General features: G+C 43.7%; 1 protein-coding gene across 3 annotated transcripts in view; it reads right to left on the bottom strand.

The window, feature by feature from the left end:
* Positions 1–12007, bottom strand: part of HHATL (hedgehog acyltransferase like) — a 109075-nt gene extending 97068 nt beyond the window's left edge. The window contains exons 1-2 of one of the 3 annotated variants that reach the window (XM_030189901.1): positions 11698–12007; positions 11427–11528 (exon numbers count right to left, since the gene is read on the bottom strand). The gene's annotated coding sequence lies outside the window, so the exon portion shown is untranslated. Of the gene's footprint in view, positions 1–2281; positions 2533–11426; positions 11550–11697 lie in introns of those variants that run through there. The other 2 variants (XM_030189902.1, XM_030189900.1) reach the window with 2 other exon arrangements.
* Positions 12008–20483: the final 8476 nt, after the last annotated feature.

Raw genomic sequence — 20483 nt, 5'->3', positions numbered from 1 at the left:
CGTTATCTCCCGCTGAATATTTATGGTCAGTACATAGGAATTACCCTGTTATATTGAGCAATATAACCGTCTATCTGAAAATATTCAGTGCTTCGCCAGCTATGTTAAACGGCCAAACCGGGCCGCCGAAATAGCAGCTGTATCTTTGGCCGCTATAAACTTAACCGGCCAGTACTGAATATTAACTTAGCCTGTTAAGTTTATAACTGCCAAAAAAAAAAACCTGGATATTCAATACTGGTCACTGGAAACAGCCAAACATTGAATATCTGGGCGTAGCTGGCCTACCTCCCACGGGCTAAATATCAGCCCCCCCCCCCCCCCCCCCACCTTGACTCAAAAAAAGAAGTGTTAGTTGCAAGAATGAATAGAAAAGCAGTTAAAATGAAAATCTTAGAAGCCATGGTGAAAATGTGGGGAATCATATGGCTGTTCTATTTGTCAGACTTTGACCAGCAGCTAAGTCTGTCTGGATGCATCAGGACTCTCAGCTCTCAAAGGAGAATCAGGTTTCAGAAGTGGTTAAGTCATCATTTTTATGTCTTCATCAACTGAGTCTGACAACTGGAGGTATTGTAATACCTAGTAGACTTAGTGGGAACTCAAGTGCCAATGGTATAAATGAAGCCCAGGCACGCCTCGCAGTGCAAGGGACATAAGGAAGAAGGGAACCCACTTACAGCTTCTCCTGGATCTTCCTAGGTGGAACCCGTTTGCTCTGGAGATTCTCTCTGGCAGATACTCATATAGCCAGGTCTGGCTGGCAGGCTATGCATTGGACCTAGTAGTCTGGATGTTTGGGCAATGACCACACTAGCATTGCTGAATATTTAGATTAGAGAACCTTGTGGTTGGCATGGGAAAAGTGGGTGCTGGATGGAAATAAGTGGGAATCATATGCTTTTCTAACACAAAGAAACTGATCTGAACATGTATACCTTGGAGGAAAGGAGAAACAGGTGTGGCATGATACAGACGTTTAAATATTTCAAAGGTATTAATCCGCAAATGAACCTTTTCCGGAGATGGGAAGGTGGTAGAACTAGAGGACATGCATTGAGATTGAAGGGGGGCAGACTCAGGAGTAATGTCAGGAAGTATTTTTTCCATGGAGAGGGTGGTGGATATGTGGAATGCCCTCCCGCGGGAGGTGGGAGATTAAAACGGTAATGGAATTCAAACATGCGTGGGATAAACACAAAGGAATCCTGTTTAGAAGGAATGGTTCCACGGAATCTTAGCGGAGATTGGGTGGCGACGTCGGTAACTGGGGAAACAAAATGAGAGCTGGGCAGACTTCTACGGTCTAGGCCCTGATCGTGACTGAATAGGTAGAGATGGGCTGGAGTGTAAATTTTAAGGGGCTTCAACATTAGCTTCAGAACTTAGTACAAGAACAGTACTGGGCAGACTTCTACAGTCTGTGCCCTGAGAAAGGCAAGGACAAATCAAACTCGGGTTTACATAAAAAGTATCACATACCATGTAAAATGAGTTTATCCTGTGGAGCAGACTGGATGGACCGTGCAGGTCTTTATCTGCCATCATTTACTATGTTACTCAGTCAAGGGTATGTAATAGCATAAATATACAAAGAATATATTTCAAGGGCAATCTAGGTTTTAATGATAGGGGAAGGGTGCAGCGATAAGATTAATGGCACCTGCTACTTATATGGGAATGCAATGCCACTAATGCTGGTGAGCTAAAAAGCTTAGTCAGCTGTACCCTACCCCCCTTTCCATTTTTAGCATAGTGTCTGTCTGCAACTGCAGTGTGATACAATGGTGCAGAGTAGGGAGATTTAAACATTCAACTTACACACACTATACTGGACTCATGAACATATACTAAGTATGGAGTCATTATTAGTGCAGTTAATTCAGGTATATTTATGCACACTGTGCAGAGACACATCATGGTGCATATATTCTTCATAAATGTACTGCCCTTTATATATACACATGCTCACTTGCAACAATTTATGCTTGTTTTTAAAACATGCATACTTTACAATAATGAATGGCGAGATATCCCGGAACCCACTAATACCTTGTCCCCCTTCCATCCCATCATATATCCCTGCCTGCTGCAGTACTTGGCAAAAGCAAAAAGACACAGAAAACAGTGGGCCATTCAGCTGTACTCTGGCACTGACATAGCACTGCAATACAAATTAGGGTGAGATTTGCCATGCAAATAGCCATTAGAACAATACATTATCCGATTGCATTTTACAGGTCCCTTTGAATTGGTTCACATGCATTTTCTTGCCACTGACCTTCAAGTGCAGCTAAAGCTCCGCCAGAGACCTCATAGGTAGAAATAAATAAAAGATGCTCCCTTTGAAAATTAGTGTCCTTGTACGATTTAGTTAGTAATTAAAGAAGCAAGATGTCCTGAAAGGAAGGCATCTGTCTGCCAAATGATTTCACTTATGGGGCACTCACTGGGTCCCTGGAGTAAGGTTGGCCCAGTGTGTAGTAAGCTGCAGGAGTTTTTTTTCTTTTTAATTTTAGAACAGCATTGCAGAGTGGAGCTGTTTCTAAATGCTGCTTGTCAAGTGGGCAAGTGTGATGTGGATAGATTTCAGGGAAGGTAGTATCGGGCACCAGGGCAGGACTGAGAATCTAGTGTTTCAGCACTGGAACTTGAAAACCTCAGTTACAACCCAGGTAGGAATTAGGGGTGTGTAACCCCCACAAAATGGTGTTTAGTTTCTTGTATTGTTTATATATTTTTTCATTTGTTTCTATTTTTAACAATTTTTCTTTGAAGGCAATTTTGTTAGTTTAAAGGTGGCTGCTGCTACTGCCCCCCACACAAACAAAAACCCAGCTTGTGACAAAGCACCCCAAGCCTACCCAGACTACCATCGATATGCCCTGGCACCTACATTAGGCAATCAGCCCCTCACCCCCACCGAAAAGGCAGCTGCAATGGTGTATCTAGGATTGAATGGGCCTCTTTACACCATCTCTCCCAAAGTAGTAAGGACCGTGGGGAGGGGGGCACTTTTCACAGTTCCAGTAACCAAACTGTGCAGAAGACAAAACACATTCCAAACCTATACAAGAAACTGTCATAAAAAAGCAGCACTAATGTCCAGGACTCTGGGGCAGATGCAGAAAGGCTCACGGTTGATCCACGCACAGAGGTCTGTGCATGTGGCTTCTACTGTGAGGCTAAAATTGCACCAAATAAAAAGCTAGCAACATGCAAACATGTGCAAAAAACTTGTGGCTAATTGGGGGGGGGGGGGGAGTGCTGGACACGTGCACAAAGGTTTCATGGTAAGCATAGCTTCTTGTGTGCAATATTTAAACTCTGCAATAAGTATTTATTTTTTTTAAACACCAGTCATGGTGTTATTTAGATCGCAAGCAGTGCTGAAGATCCAGGTTTCTTGCTGTATAATGCCTTGGTTGAATCTCTTCAAAGAGGTGGGAAATAAATCCTAATAAATAAATAGAGTGAGCTGAACTGCTACTATCTGGATAAAAATTAGGACAACTTTTTATTTCTGTCTTCACTTTATCCAGATAGTTATTGGGACAGTGGTCTGAATATCACGGTTCTTTGGATAATTGGCGGCTCCATCCGCACACTTCCCCAGTGCTATCCAGATAGTGCCAAGAAGGGATTAAATGGCAAGTTCTCTCAATGGAGGAAGGTGAACAGTGGAGTGCCACAGGGACTGGTGCCTTTTAACATATTTATAAATGATTTGGAAATGGGAGCGATGATTGAGATGATCAGATCTGCAGATGACACAAACCTATTCAAAGTTGTTAAATCACATGAAGACTGAGAAACTGCAGGAAGACCTTATGGGATTGGGAAACTAGACATGCAAATGGCAGATTACATTTTATGTGGGCAACGGAAAAGTGATGCACTTTGGGAAGAATAAATCCAAATTATAGCTACATGATGCTAGGTTTCACATTAGGAGTCACCAACCAAGAAAAAGATCCAGGTGTCATCATGGACAATTCATTGAAAACTTCTGCTCAGTGTACAGTTGCAACCAAAAAGCAAGCATAAGATCAGGAATTATTTGGAAAGCTTCTGTATTGTTCTATGGTGTGACTCCACCTTGACCATTATGTATAATTCTGGTTGCCGAATCTTATAAAAGATACAGTAGCATTAGAAAGGGCACAGAGAAGGGCAACCAAAATGATTAAGAGGATGGAACAATTCTCATATGAGGAAAGGCTAAAGAGGTTAGGGCTCTTCAGCTTGGAAAAACGAGACAGCTGAGGGGAGATTATGATAGAGGTCTACTAAATCCTGAGTGGAGCGAATCAATTGTTTACGCATTCAAAAAGTACAAAAACTAGAGGACACATCATGAAGTTACATAGTAATACTTTTAAAGCAAATAAGACAAAATCTTTTTTCACTTAATGCACAGTTATTTTCTGGAACTCGTTTCCCAGAAGATGTAGTACAAGTGTAGCTGGGTTAAAAAAAAGTTTACATAAGTTCCTAGAGGTAAAGTCCATACACTGTAGACCTGGGAAAAGCCATTGCTTATCCTGGGGTAGGTAAAATGAAAAGTCTTGCTACCTCTTGGGATTCTGCCAGGTACTTGTAACCTGGCTTGACTTGGAAGCAAGATATTGGGCTAGCTGGACCTTTGGTCTGATCTAGTATGGCAATTCTTAGGTTCTTCTGTACTCATATAGTGCTTCTGAATAGCCTCAGACTGGTGGGTTCTCAAAATAGGCAAGATAGAAAGTTTCTTCAGCGATTGGATCTTGCTCCAAATCATGCAGACTGGATGAGCTATGCATGCCTTTTTCTACCGTCATCTACTATGTTACTATCAGGCTCATTTTCAAAAGAGAAAAATGTCTAAAAAGTGACATGTCTGCATGTGGATGTTTTTCTCACAAAAACGTCCAAATTAGTATTTTCGAAACCTTTTTTAGACATCTATTTAGTTCATCAGAAGTACGTCCAAATCTCAAGGGGGTGTTTCAGGGGCGTGTTCAGGGCGGGACTTGGGCGTTCCTAAGACTTAGATGTTTTTCAGCCATAATGGAATAAAACAAAAATGTCCAGGACTTAGAAACTTAGACGTTTTGAGCTAGATCTGTTTTTATTATGAATAAGGCACAAAAAGGTGCCCTAACTGACCAGATGACCATTAAATCAGGAATGACCTCCCCTTATTCCCCCAGTGGTCACTAACCCCCTCCCATCCCCCAAAAATGTGATGAAAAACATTACTTGCCAGCCTCTGTGCCACCCTCAGATGTTATACTCAGATCCATCAGAATAGTATGCAGGTCCCTGGAGTAGTCCAGTAGTGCAAACAGGTGGACCCAGCCTCCTACCTCTTCCTACCTGTTACAATTGTGGAGGAAACTGTGAGCCCTCCAAAACTCTCCAGAAACCCACTGTACCCACATATATATGCCCCCTTCACCCGTAAGGGCTATGGTAGTGGTGAACAGTTGGGGGTAGTGGGTTTTGGGGGGCTCAGCACACAAGGTATGGCAGCAATGGTCAGATGTGTAACTGGGAGCATTTTATGAAGTCCACTGCAGTGCCCCCTAGGGTGCCCTATTGCTGTCCTGGGATGTCAAGGGGACCAGTCTACTAAACATGCTGGCTCCTCCTACATCCCAATGGCTTGATTTTATACATTTTGCACTTGGATTTTTTTTTTTCCAAAATGGAGTAAAAAAAAGTCTAAAATACATAATGTCCATAGTATTTAAAAAAAAAAAAAAGATAAGACATTTTCTTTTCGAAAATGACCTTCCTTCCTGTTCAGAATTTAGACGTTTTGTGTAAATGTCCAAATTCAGATTTAGACGTCATATCGAAAATGACCCTCCACGTTACAAATAGTGTCCGCTAAGAGAATTATCTGGATAATGGCTGTCAGTATCCAGAGCCCTTACAAAAAAATTCAGCACCAAATGGTCATGTATGTAGGGCCAAATCATACTGCTGGCTGGATCTGTCATTTCTAGAAGAACTGATCTACTTTGTCTTTTAGACCATTGCTTTTTGAACCCAGTCCTCAGGGTACCCTCATCCAGTCAGGTTTTCAGGATACCCACAATATGCACGAGAAAGATTTACATACCAAGGAGGCAGTACATGCAAATCTCTCTCATGCTGTTCACAGTTTGAGAAGTAACTGAAGAGCATTGTGGATATCCTAAAAATTTGACCGGATGTGTTTGCCCCGAGGACTGGGTTGAGAATCACAGTTTTAGTTTCTCTATCTCCTTGCCTGCCTGGACATGATTCACTAAGTGAATCAGATCTATAGAATTCATTAAGATGGAGAAAATTTTATCTCCCATGATTCTCTCACACAGATAACCAAACAGTAATTTAATTAGGCTACACTATCATTTAGGCCAGGGATTCTCAACCCAGTTCTCAGGACATACCCAGCCAGGCAGGGTTTCAAGATATCAACAATGAATATGAATAACAGATTTGCATACAATGGAAGCAGTGAATGTCAACTTATCTCATCCATTTTCATTGTGGATATCCTGAAAACCTGACTGGCTGGCTGTGTTCTGTGAACTGGGATAATAAGAACCTCTGATTTAGGCAGAGCAGCTAAGTGATCTCATTTCTGGAGGGATACTCAGGACCAATCCTAGCTTTTTGACACCCCGTTTGCAATTTTGCTATCTGTTAAACCGTTGCAAATAGAAAAGTGGGGACTACATATACCACAATACACCTGGACCAGGTGCTAAACCCAGGAGCAGCCCAGGTTCCCACCAAGCACTGGACCAACAGATCTAGATGTGACTAACAGGCAAGATCTGTCATCTCACTCGAGGGATTTATTAACAGTGTAATCTATACTTGATTGAAAAGGGAAGGGTGGCAGAGAAGTCAGCTGCTAGCCTTCACTGCTTCTCTGCTGGGGGATGGGAAGGGTGAGACATTTATAATTCTCATAAGCCAAGAGTATAATATTACTGCTAAATTTGCCAATATGTGCAATCACTCCTCTTTGTAAACTGAAACCAGTGTTTCTTAAACCAGTCCTGGAGTGTCCCCATAGCCTAAATGATGCACAGTGCACTTCTGGAGGGTTGCAAACAGGTCCGATTGTCAGGATAGCCCTACTGAATTGGCATGTGATAGATTTACTGTGACTACCCCAATTGTCTATATGTTCAAATTTCACATGTTGATACAAAATTACACCAGTCTACTTATCTTGACTGTGCCTTTATGATGTTAACCTTGCTTTAAACCATCAAAGGATCACTAGCCATCAGCTCTCAACAACAGAAGCAATGAAGATTTGTTGGAATTAGCCTTTATCAGGATGAAGACTGTTGCTTCTGTTTCAAGTATGCAAGTGCAGCCGCAGGATGTATCATTCCTTCCAACATTCAGGGCTGACTTTTGTAAAAAGTAACTCCATTTGCATATACAACTCAACTCCCAGCAGTGGATTCAAGAGATGGGGGGTTTTGATAAGCCTTGGTGACCGAGAGTTAACAGGAACTAACAAGTAGCAGTGGGAGCATCCTGATAAGGCTAATTCCAACAAACCTTCATTGCTTCTGTTGTTGAGAGCTGATGGCTGGTGATCCTTTGATGGTTTAAAGCAAGGTTAACATCATAAAGGAAAAGTCTAGATAAGTAGACTGGTGTAATTTGTATTAACATGTAAAATGTGGATGTATAGACAATTGGGGTGATCACAGCAATTATCTCAACATAAGAGATTATTTTGTTTGTATTAATTGAACAAATGTATGTGCGGGTTTTTTTAATTAGGGTAATTTTGATATGTGAATAAAGAAAGTTAAGTATATTCTGAAAATCTGACCTCTTTGCACCCTTGAAGATTGAACTTGTGCACCCCTGTCCTTGCCAACTGTGAATATGCACAAGATCGCTTTCTATTCAATGGAAGTAGTGCATACAAATCCCTTTTATGCATATTCATTTTAAATCAACAGTGCTCGATCCGTCGAATTAATATTTAGACTGCTTTATGTGCAGAAATATTTTGAGCAGTAGCCATATTTTCACACACAATATTAAAATATAAGGAGGTTTTTGCCCATGATGATTTAGGAGACCTCCCTAATATTGGTTTACCAATGACGGAGTATTCTCTTAGAATATGAGGCTTTTTTCCCTCCGTTAAATAATTATCTAGTAACATCAGGAAAGTGCAAGGATATTTTGTGAAGTTTATACGAGTTTATCATTGTATAAATATCCTTTTAAGCTCTTCTTTTGAGATTTAGATTGGACATACGGTATACCAGGACTCTGTTTAGAAATCCAGACTTAATGGCTGCAGATTATCTAGACATAGACATAGAAACATGACGGCAGATAAAGGCCATATGACCCATCATCCTCTGTAACCCCTAATTCTTCCTGTCCCTAAGCGAACCCACATGCTTATCCCATGCCTTTTTAAACTCTGGAACAGTCCTCAACTCCACCACCTCAATGTTTGTATATCTGATATAGTATCATGCTAGTCCTATTACTAGGATTCAATTTGCCAGTCTCTAAGTTTACTTCATTGATTGTATAAGTTTTTATGTTAAGCTGTAGTGTACATCACCTTGGGTGAATCTCTTCATAAAGAAAGGCAATAAATGCCTATCAAAACATAATCCTAATAAATAAAATGTTGTTGTCATCCCAGATCAAACTAATAGGCTGATCCAGGTCTGGTGTTGTCCTATGCATAGATTTCTTAAGAGAGTCAATGAGATCATTGGAACCAAATTCATGCCCGTAATAGAGCAGGGGGGTTCTCAACCCAGTCCTCAGAACACACCTAGCTAGTCAGGTTTTCAGGATATCCACAATAGTAACACAGTAGATGACGGCAGAAAAAGACCTGCACGGTCCATCCAGTCTGCCCAACAAGATGAACTCATGGGTATACCTTACCTTGATTTGTTCCTGTCTTTTTAAGGGCACAGACCATATAAGTCTGCCCAGCACTATTCCCCCCCCCCTCCCAACCACCAGTCCCGCCTCCCACCACTGGATCTGGCACAGACTGTATAAGTCTGCCCACCACTATCTTTGCCTCCCAACCACCAACCCCTCTTCCCCCCACCGGCTCTGCCACCCAATTTCGGCTAAACTCCTGAGGATCCATTCCTTCTGCACAGGATTCTTTTATGTATATCCCAATGACTATTTATAAGATAAATTTGCACGCACTAACTCAATTATAAATCTGTCTCATGCATATTCATTGCGAGTGCCTTGAAAAACCCGACTGGCTAGGTGTGGCCCAAGGACTGGGTTGAGAACCCCTGCAATAGGGCACCTAGAAAGAGTGGCAACCCTACAGGCTAATTCTTATTCGGGTGCTCGGTTAGAATCCTGGACCACATAATTCCAAGGCTATCAGGGTTTATTTTCTTTGTAAAGGAGGATTTGCTACTGCAGCACTGCATTTGCTCTGAGACTGTATATCAGTCACTGTGGGAGAGAAGACTTCAGTTCAGGGATGCCAACTGGCTCTATGTCGAAGGAACAGGTCAAGCCAGTTCTGCTTTTATGGTTTATTTTATGAAATATTTCACCTTTTAATGTCTGGTTGCATGTTTTTATACTTTTCAGGAATGATTAGGGTTGAAAGAACACAATTTGATTTGAACTTCAAATCCATGCATGCACTGGGGTCAAACCAGGACTAGATTTCCCCATTCCTTATAACTTGGAGCCAGTTGGCAACAAGGCCTGCTTGACCACCAAGCAGACTAGGCATTTGCTAGGGTGGGGAGGTGCATCAGTATGCCTATGGAAGACATTGCAGCCAGTGTGTGGCCTTGAGCATTCATGCATGCTCAAGGCCTGCCAGGTCCCACCCCCTCCAAACTTTCTGGTTTGGAAGGGGTGGAACCCATCAGGCCTTTAACATGCACAGATGCTCAAAACCCTGCACCAGTCATACCAGCTGCACCAATACCACCCCAGCGGGGTAAGGAAGTGAAGAGAAGCCACCGACTACCTTGGGGTGGACAGCGGGGGAGGGAAGGAGAGATAGTAAACACTGGAGAGGAGGGGGAGTTGGGACGGAGCAAGAAATACTGGATCCCAAGTGGGGGGGGATATAGGGTAGATGCTGGCATGAGTGGTTTAGAGGGAGGGCCTTGAACTGGCCCAGAAGGAGAGGGAACGCATGGCTGATAGTTTGCCTAGGGTACCAGATACTCTTGAGCCAGCCTGTTGGCAATCCTACTTCAGTTCTTCATAAAATGAGTCTATTGTACCAGGACTTCAAGAAAATTTTACAATTACTGTCACTAGAAGAAAGAAGTAAGAGGATAACCAGGAAATAGAGAAAAGAAAGAGGAATTTGAGGACAGTACAGAACTTCCTGCAAAGATGCAGGGCAGGGGCAGAGGAGGAGTTTAGGTTAATCCTGGCTATTTGAACCCTGCTCCTGATGAATCTTGGGGCAAGAAGAGTGTTGATCTGAAGCAGAAACAGGACTGAGAAATACCACAGTGCACTGAAATGTAAGTTCAAAAACCAGGGACGGTTAGAACATTCTCACTCCACAAGTGGGTCATTTGGCCAGCTTGTCTAGTGCCTATTTTCAGTACAGTCCCATTGCCAACATAAGCTACCTGTTGGCTGACAGCCCCTGTGTTTTAAACAAAGCAATAGGGGCTGGTGAGGAGCCTCCAGCAGACATGTACATTCAACACCTCCTACTCCCTGGCCCCTCTCAACAGGAAATCAGAGAGGTGGGACAAGGGTTAGACTTTGAGTGCACATGTATACTCAAAGACTCCTCATCACCAGCTGCTTTCACTTTTGTTTTAGGACTAGCCTCATGAAGAGCTGTAGTAGTGGTACTGCCTCCAGAATAATGCTGCCATTGGCAGACACCTGCTGGTAGGGCCAGGCCTATTTTGTAGGACAGAAAACAGGTTTCATTGAGCTGAGTTTTAGGAGAGCAGGACTCCAACATCCAGCAGCATCAGCAGTGTTCCTGAACATAATTTATAACTGCAGAGATGCCAAATTACCCAGTTCCAGGCTGGACACTTGCTCAGTCCAGGTGTTGAACTTACATCCCAAAGCAGTGTGGGATTTGTAGTGCCTGATCCTTCCCATTGAAACCAGTGCTGCCTGCAAGTCCCATAATGCACCAGGACAGGGTAATCAGAAATCTAGGACTGTCACGAAATCTCCAGGCGGCAACTGGGTAACTTGGTGAACAGCAGAATACAGTCACAGAGATGCCATGATAATAGTAAGATTAAACCCAAGTTTGAAAGAGAACAAGAACTGGATTAAAACTACAGGAAGAAAGGAGTACAAGGAAAGAAATGTACTGCAAATATTTAAGGACAAAGAGATTTTCCTCTGTCTTGGCATATTATTTACATATATTTAAAGCAATAACACAGAAAAGAGTTTACCTGCCCAGCAGTTCTAGGTTACTGGAGGAATTCTGAGACAAACCTTCTTTTAAAAAACTTTTATCTTGAAGCATTCTCGGGCTGCAGATCTACAAGAATGACCTGAGAGGGACAGAGAACAACAGGACAGGTTATAGCTGCACAGGTGTTGTATCAATGGGTGTGTGTGTGCGAGTGAGAAATCCGAGTTTCAATTATAGACCTATTAAGGTAATGGTGGCCTCAAGCATTTTGGTGTGCATTGCCCTAAATAGGATAGTCCTAGTATTACCTTGAAAATCCTCCATCTCTGCCAAAAACATTTTAACTCTCTGGTTCGTGAACTTTCTAGATTTGATAACATATTCTTTTTTGACTCGCTGCTTTTCTCTTTCTCCTTTAGGTCTCCTGCATAATTGAAACCAGTTCCATGAGACTTCATATGCAGAGTTGCCAAGTTACCCAGTACCATGCTGGAGATTTCGGAACAGTCTGGCTTTTGAACTTACATGCCAAAACGTACTATGGATTTTGTAGTGCCTGATCCTGTCCATTAAAATCAGTGCTGCAAGTCCCATAATGCACCAGGATGGGGTGGTCAAAAACCCAGGACTGTCCAAAAAGCTCCAGTCTGAAATTGGGAGATTTTTTGTCCCAGTCCTGGTTTGAACTTATATCATAAAGCAGTGTAGTATTTGTAGATCCATGATCCTGCCCATTGACATCAGTATTAGAAGTCCCATAATGCATCAGGATACAGCTGCCAAAAATCCAATAGTGGCCTAAAATCTCCTCCTAGAACTGGGTAAGTTGGTTCTACAACTGCCTAGGGATTTGTCCCATATCATATACAGCCCCAACATTCATTGCAGTATATATTTGGAAATCATATAAATGGAGAAGTCCTGGGGAGGACATGCATCAGACTCCAGGGCTGCCAAGGGGGTGGGGGGTAGGATTCCATGGGTACGACGGCGGCAGCAGCGATCAAATGAGAGTGCTCTGCCGGCCCCAGGTCCTTCTTCCTGCCGTGTCCTACCTATGCGGAGACAGGAAGTTACTTCACAGGAGGCAAGAAGAAGGGCCTATAGGCGGCAGAGCACTCATTTGCTGCTGTGGGAGGTGAGGGGGTGGGTAGCAGCAGGGAGGAGGAATGGCGGCAATGGGAGGCAGCAGCAACAGTGGCAGCACCCAGTAGATTTTTTGCCTAAGGTCCAGCTTTGTCTCTATGTGGCTCTGTCAGACTCCTTCTGGAGTAGGGTTGCCAAGCAGATCCAGATGCTCAACAGGGTTGACGCAGTCCAGGTTTCACCCCATTACATACAAGGACTTGTTCTGATTTCCAAACTAAATTCCATACAAATAGCAAGACTACAAGTCCCTGAATGCAATGGGGTGAAACCTGGACTGGGTCAACCCCGTTGGGCGAATCTGGATCCACTTGGCAACCCTATTCTGAAGTCTACAATCATGGGCCCTGAATCTAGGTGCTACCCTTGAGTGATGAAAATTACTTCCCATCCAGGGCCTTCACAGTGTCCCCAGCCAACCCAAAGCAGAAGACATGATGTGGGACTTCAACTGAGAACTTTGCATATGGCAGTATCACAGATAGCAGGTTGGACACTGGAGATTTTGGAACAGTCCAGGTTTTGAACTTGCATCCCAAAGTAGTCTGGAATTTGTAGTGCCTGATCCTGCCCAATAAAATCAGTGCTGCAAGTCCCATAATGCACCAGGATGGGGGTAGTCAAAAACCCAGCACTGTCCACAAATCTCCAGCCTCAAATTAGGTAACTTGGTATCTCTGCAGTTTGCAGCACTGCTACTGAGCAACCAGCAAGAAAGATTTTAAAGAAAGTCCAAAACAGGCTTTCCAGACAGCTCCATGTCTGTAGGGAAAGGTTGAGCTAATTCTTGTTCTTACATTCATTGCATGTATGGATTTGTGTTTCTTGTGCCTTAAAAATCTGAATTACAAGTCTCTATAATCAATAAGCATTAAAACTAGGACAGAATCAACCTAAATGTAGCCAGCTGGTCTCCTTGAGTGAAAGTTTGCGCAGTGATATAGGTTAGGATTTCAGGTTTTTTGTTGTTTTTTTTTTTTAGTTCAAAGCTTTATTGAAATTTGTTACAAGTACAAAAAAATAACAATAGTCCCCCTAAAGTGGGAAGTTCATCTTGAATGCCAGAATTGAATAGCTCTTGAAAGGGAAAAGAGACTTTTCTCTTAATTTCATGGTATGGAAGGGCCCTTTAGGCGCTGGAAAGGTGGATTGTAGAAGCCTGTAAGCTGGGCGCATGGCCATGGCTCCCTCATGGCATTCAGTTTTCAACACAGAAAATGAGGGCATGGATGGAGTGGAGCATGCACAGTGTTGGGCGTGCCTTGCAGATGGGTGCGTAAATCACGCAGTACGCGATGCTGTAAAATTTCTGTGCCCAATTCCACACTTGCATTAAACAGCGCCCAAGCCTAGCAAACTTGTCTTTTTGGGACCTGGAGAGTGTGCTGGTGTGCATTTCATGTGACTTCTGTGATTCTGGTGCATTCTGAGATCCTCTCTTTCTCCCAATTCACTAACCTCCTATCCCTGCTACTCCTGCCCACTCCTTTCTTGCCTATACCTGGTCCAACCCTGTCAATCTATGCTTCCTTACACACCTGACATCCCTGTCCCCTGGCCTCAGTACCTTCCCTGTCCATGATACTGTATTTCATTCCTGTGTGCAAATAGGTGTGTTACTGTGTGTGTCTGTAGCCACTGGTGTCTGTCCTGGGTGTGTCACTGTGAGTGTTGTTATCCCATTGTTTGTCTTCTATATGATTGTGTAGCTACAGTGGAGAGGCTATTCATGCTCCTTCAGAGGCGGAGAGAGGGAGAGGCCAGGTGCAGCAGGTCTACAGGCCCAGAACATAGTTCATGGAGCTGACTGTTGACCGTGTGAGTAGATTCCGCTTCAGAACCAAGACCATAGTGCACCTCTGTCAGCAGCTTGAGGAGGATCTGCAGGCCATCACTTGGAAGAGACAAGCCCTGCCAGTCCATGTGAAGGTGACCAGCACTTTCCAAACACCTCTAGGAGCCACAGCGGGCATTAGCTGGGTGGCCACCTTGTTCCTTAAAGACGGTCCACGCTATGTGCATCAGACAGGGCATTGTAACAGCACTCCTTATCCCTCCCTCCCTTCCTCTCCTCACAGGGGGAAAGAGGTCAGTGTAGTGGCTTCAGCATCTGGATATTGGATAGGGTAACCATGGCCATAGAATTAATAAAACAGGACAACCAGGTAAACAACGAACTCTTCAATGTTAAAATAAGTGAATATTCTACAACATATACATATATATTGTCATGCCAACGTGAAGTCAGAATTATCCTGAGCCTTATTAATTACTTTACTTTTCCCTACCGGATTCTTAAGCAGGATCTCACACACCCAGGAAAATGCATACAGTAGCTAAACAATAGCCTTTTTCATAACAAACTCATGCAAGAGAGAAAACAAAACTCTTTCCTTCACAATTGAGATTTCTAGTGCCAAACACTATAACAAAAGTATCTCTGGTATACCCGGGGGGGGGGGGGGGGGGGGGCTTCTTATGGTTGGCACCTACCCCTCCTAATACTCTCTCCTTACATGTTTTTCATTAGGGGAGGCTTCTTAACCTTTAAACCTAGGCATAATAATTTTAACAAGCTTTACCTGATTCCTGCACTTCTATCTTCACCTGCAGTAATGAGGTAACTGCTCTTCTCACTATTAACTCCATCCTTGTGTAACTTGTGTCTTGCCATTACTAGCTCAGGTCCAAAACCCCGATCCTGGTCACATGGATAAATCATACACTTTTCTCTCCAGACCTGGTGCCACAGGGCCAGGGGCAAGACTGGACTGGCACACGTGCCCCTCACCTCCCTAGGTAGGTTGCCCCCACACTTTTCTGTCTCTGAGACACTGCTACGCTGCTTCCTCGCTCTGTCCTCTCCTGCTCCAGTCTGCTGGGATTCAGGACCCCGATGATTGCATTAACGCAATATTGCGTTAATGTAATCATCTGGGTCCTGGGCAGCACACGGAGAGGGCAGACCCGGAAGCAGGCAGGGAACAAGCTTGCTGGTGCCAGGCCCGAGCCCAGCCCAGCCCAGCCCAGCCCGCCCTTGGAGGCTAGGCCTAGGGAATGTTGCCCCCCCCCCCCCCGGCCCTGTATCACACACACACACACACACACACACACCACATTCAAGTCCCAATTCGCCTGCAGTCAAGCTTTGGAGTGGGTCAATGGTCCAGAATAGAGAACCGGGGCTTAGGAACTTAAAAGAGACTTAATGGTGATACATTTCTCAGTCTAGGAGCAAGCGTTCTCGCTCTCGTGCCAGAAAAGCCACTCTTCACTCCAATGGTTTTCATTTAATGCAAGATAACTTTACTGGAACATCTGCAACCGGCAGTTAAATACTTTAAAACTCTTTATATACACTGTTCAATCTGAGATAATTCGGGATGACCTTGGCCACTCTTCTGCTCTCTTTGAAGGTTCAACTACTGTACATATTTACATAAGTTCCTTTACCCATCCTGTAGTGTCAGCAATAATCCCAAATCTACCTCCAGCATCTGATGTCGATCCAACTCCTTCAGGTACAAACCCTTTAGGCTGTCCTCCTTCCAGCAGTGCACCTTGCTGAGCTGTACTCCATCCTTGGACAGGCTTGGACAAACATATCTTGGAATCGCTATGGATTGAAATTCCATGTGTAAAGGGGAAAAGGATAGTGATAGGAGTGTACTACCGTCCGCCTGGCCAGGATGAACAGACGGATGCAGAAATGCTAAAGGAAATTAGGGACGCAAACAAACTGAGCAACACAATAATATAGTAACATAGTAGATGACGACAGAAAAAGACCTGCATGGTCCATCCAGTCTGCCCAACAAGATAAACTCATATGTGTATACCTTACCTTGATTTGTACCTGCCTTTTTCAGGGCACAGACCGTACAAGTCTGCCCAGCAGTATTTCCCGCCTACCAACCACCAGTCCCGCCTCCCATCACCGGCTCTGGCACAGACCGTATAAGTCTGCCCTCCACTATCCTCGCCTCCCAACCACCAACCTCTCTTCCCCCACCTGCTCCGGGTGATTTCAATTACCCCGATATTAACTGGGTAAATGTAACATCAGGGCATGTTACGGAGGTACAATTCCTTGACAAAATCAAGGACTGCTTTTATGGAGCAGCTGGTACAGGAGCAGACAAGAGAAGGAAAAATTCTAGACCAGTCCTTAGTGAAGCCCATGAACTGGTGTGGAAGGTAATGGTGCTGGGGCTGCTTGATAACAGTGATCATAATACAATCGGATTTGATATTATCTTTGAAGTAAATATACGTGGAGGGGCATTTTTGAAAGAAACACCTATGTTGGAATTTGGACGTCTTTGTAAAACATCCAAATTCGGAGGCGGGGAAAAGGTCATTTTCGAAAAAAGATGAACGTCCATCTTTGTTTCCAAAAATACTATGGACGTCCTTAGATTTGGACGTCTTTGATTTTCGGCCATTTTTGAAACCAAAAACGTCCACGTCTAAAATGTCCAAATTGAAGCCATTTGGACGTGGGAGGAACCAGCATTTGTAGTACACTGGTCCCCCTGACATGCCAGAATAGCAATCAGGCACCCTAGGAGGCACTGCAGTGGGCTTCATAAAATGCTCCCAGGTACATAGCTCCCTTACTTTGTGTGTTGAGCCCCCCAAAACCCACTATCCCCAACTGTACACCACTACCATAGCCCTTACGGGTGAAGGGGCACCTATATGTGGGTACAGAGGGTTTCTGGTGGGTTTTGGAGGGCTCGCTGTTTCCTCCACAAATGTAACAGGTGGGGGGGGGGGGGGGTATGGGCCTGGGTTTACCTGTGTGAAGTGCAATGCACCTACTACAAAACTACTCCAGGGACCTGCATGCGCTGTCATGGACCTGAGTATGACATCTGAGGCTGGCAAGTAATCTTTTTAATTGTTTTTTGAGGGTGGGAGGGGAGGTCATCTGGTCATTTTGGGCACCTTTTTGTGCCTTATTTGTAAGAAACAGGTCCGGGTGAAAACGTCCAAGTTTTTTCATGGACGTCTTTGATTTTTTCCATTATGGCTCAAAGACGTCCAAGTCTTAGGAAAGCTCAAGTCCCGCCTCAAACACGCCTCCGATACACCCCCTTGAGATTTGGAAGTCTTTGCGACGGACTTCTGACAGACATCTGGATTTTCAGAAGGCGTTTGACAAAGTGCCGCACGAAAGACTCCTGAAGAAATTGCAGAGTCATGGAATCGGAGGTAGGGTATTATTATGGATTAAGAACTGGTTGAAAGATAGGAAGCAGAGAGTAGGATTGCGTGGCCAGTATTCTCAGTGGAGGAGGGTAGTTAGTGGGGTCCCGCAGGGGTCTGTGCTGGGTCCGTTGCTTTTTAATGTATTTATAAATGACCTAGAGATGGGAATAACTAGTGAGGTAATTAAATTCGCCGATGACACAAAATTATTCAGGGTCGTCAAGTCGCAGGAGGAATGTGAACAATTACAGGAGGACCTTGCGAGACTGGGAGAATGGGCGTGCAAGTGGCAGATGAAGTTCAATGTTGACAAGTGCAAAGTGATGCATGTGGGTAAGAGGAACCCGAATTATAGCTACGTCTTGCAAGGTTCCGCGTTAGGAGTTACGGATCAAGAAAGGGATCTGGGTGTCGTCGTCGATGATACGCTGAAACCTTCTGCTCAGTGTGCTGCTGCGGCTAGGAAAGCGAATAGAATGTTGGGTGTTATTAGGAATGGTATGGAGTCCAGGTGTGCGGATGTTATAATGCCGTTGTATCGCTCCATGGTGCGACCGCACCTGGAGTATTGTGTTCAGTACTGGTCTCCGTATCTCAAAAAAGATATAGTAGAATTGGAAAAGGTACAGCGAAGGGCGACGAAAATGATAGTGGGGATGGGACGACTTTCCTATGAAGAGAGGCTGAGAAGGCTAGGGCTTTTCAGCTTGGAGAAGAGACGGCTGAGGGGAGATATGATAGAAGTGTATAAAATAATGAGTGGAATGGATCGGGTGGATGTGAAGCGACTGTTCACGCTATCCAAAAATACTAGGACTAGAGGGCATGAGTTGAAGCTACAGTGTGGTAAATTTAAAACGAATCGGAGAAAATTTTTCTTCACCCAACGTGTAATTAGACTCTGGAATTCGTTGCCGGAGAACGTGGTACGGGCGGTTAGCTTGACGGAGTTTAAAAAGGGGTTAGATAGATTCCTAAAGGACAAGTCCATAGACCGCTATTAAATGGACTTGGAAAAATTCCGCATTTTTAGGTATAACTTGTCTGGAATGTTTTTACGTTTGGGGAGCGTGCCAGGTGCCCTTGACCTGGATTGGCCACTGTCGGTGACAGGATGCTGGGCTAGATGGACCTTTGGTCTTTCCCACTATGGCACTACTTATGTACTTATGTACATCCAAAATCGGGTTTCGATTATACCGATTTGGATGTCTCTGTGAGAAGGACGTCCAAGTGCCGATTTATATCACTTTTTGGACGTCTATGTTTTTCGCAAATGAACTTGATAGGAAATCAAATATGTTAGCGTTTAACTTTAAAAAAGGAGACTATGAAAAAATGAGAAGAATGGTGAACAAAAACTTAGAGGATAGGCTGTGAGGGTCAAACATTTACATCAGGCATAAGTACATAAGTATTGCCATACTGGGAAAAGACCAAGGGTCCATCGAGCCCAGCATCCTGTCCATGACAGTGGCCAATCCAGGCCAAGGGCACCTGGCAAGCTTCCCAAACGTACAAACATTCTATACATGTTAATCCTGGAATTGTGGATTTTTCCCAAGTCCATTTAGTAGTGGTTTATGGACTTGTCCTTTAGGAAACCGTCTAACCCCTTTTAAAACTCTGCCAAGCTAACCGCCTTCACCACGTTCTCCGGCAACGAATTCCAGAGTTTAATTATGCTGTTCAAAAACACCATCCTGGAAGCTCAGGCCAAATGTATTCCGCATATTAAAAAAGGAGGACGGAAGACCAAATGACTGCTGGCATGGTTAAAAGTGAGGTGAAGGAAGCTATTAGAGCTAAAAGAAAATCCTTCAGAAAATGGAAGAAGGAACTGACTGAAAATAATAAGAAACAGCATAAGGAATGTCAAGTCAAATGCAAAGCGCTGATAAGGAAGGCTAAGAGGGACTTCGAAAAAAAGGTTACGTTGGAGGCAAAAACACATAGTAAAAATTTTTTTTAGGTATATTAAAAGCAGGAAGCTGGCAAAAGAATTAATTGGACCGCTAGATGACTGAGGGGTAAAAGGGACAATCAGGGAAGACAAAACCATATCGGAGAGATTAAATGAATTCTTTGCTTCGGTCTTCACCAAGGAAGATTTGGGAGAGATACTGGTGCCAGAAATGGTATTCAAAGCTGATGAGTTGGAGAAACTGAATGGATTCTCTATATACCTGGAGGATGTAATTGGGCAGTTCTACAAACTGAAGAGTAGCAAATCTCCTGGACCGGATGGTATTCATCCCAGAGTACTGATAGAACTGAAAAATGAACTTGCGGAGCTACTGTTAGTAATATGTAATTTATCCTTAAAATAGAGCATGGTACCAGAAGATTGGAGGGTGGCCAATGTAACGCCGATTTTTAAAAAAGGTTCCAGAGGGGATCCGGGAAATTATAGGCTGGTGAGTCTGACATTGGTGCCGGGCAAAATGGTAGATACTATTATAAAGAACAAAATTATACAGCATATTCAGAAGCATGGATTAATGAGACAAAGCCAACATGGATTTAGTGAAGGGAAATCTTGCCTCACCAATCTATTACGATAAGCATTATAACATCCTCATTTTTGTTTTCCATTCCTTTCCTAATAATACCTAACCTGAATTACAGCTACATCATGCAAGGTTCCGCATGAGGAGTCACCAACCAAGAAAGTGATCTAGGTGTCGTCGTTGACGATACGTTGAAACCTGCTCAGTGTGCTGCTACGGCTAAG

This window comes from Microcaecilia unicolor, chromosome 1 (genome assembly GCF_901765095.1).
Source record: "Microcaecilia unicolor chromosome 1, aMicUni1.1, whole genome shotgun sequence".
Taxonomy (NCBI): Eukaryota; Metazoa; Chordata; class Amphibia; order Gymnophiona; family Siphonopidae; genus Microcaecilia; species Microcaecilia unicolor.
Note: the sequence above shows the minus strand (reverse complement) of the source record. Positions and strands in the feature narration are given on the sequence as shown.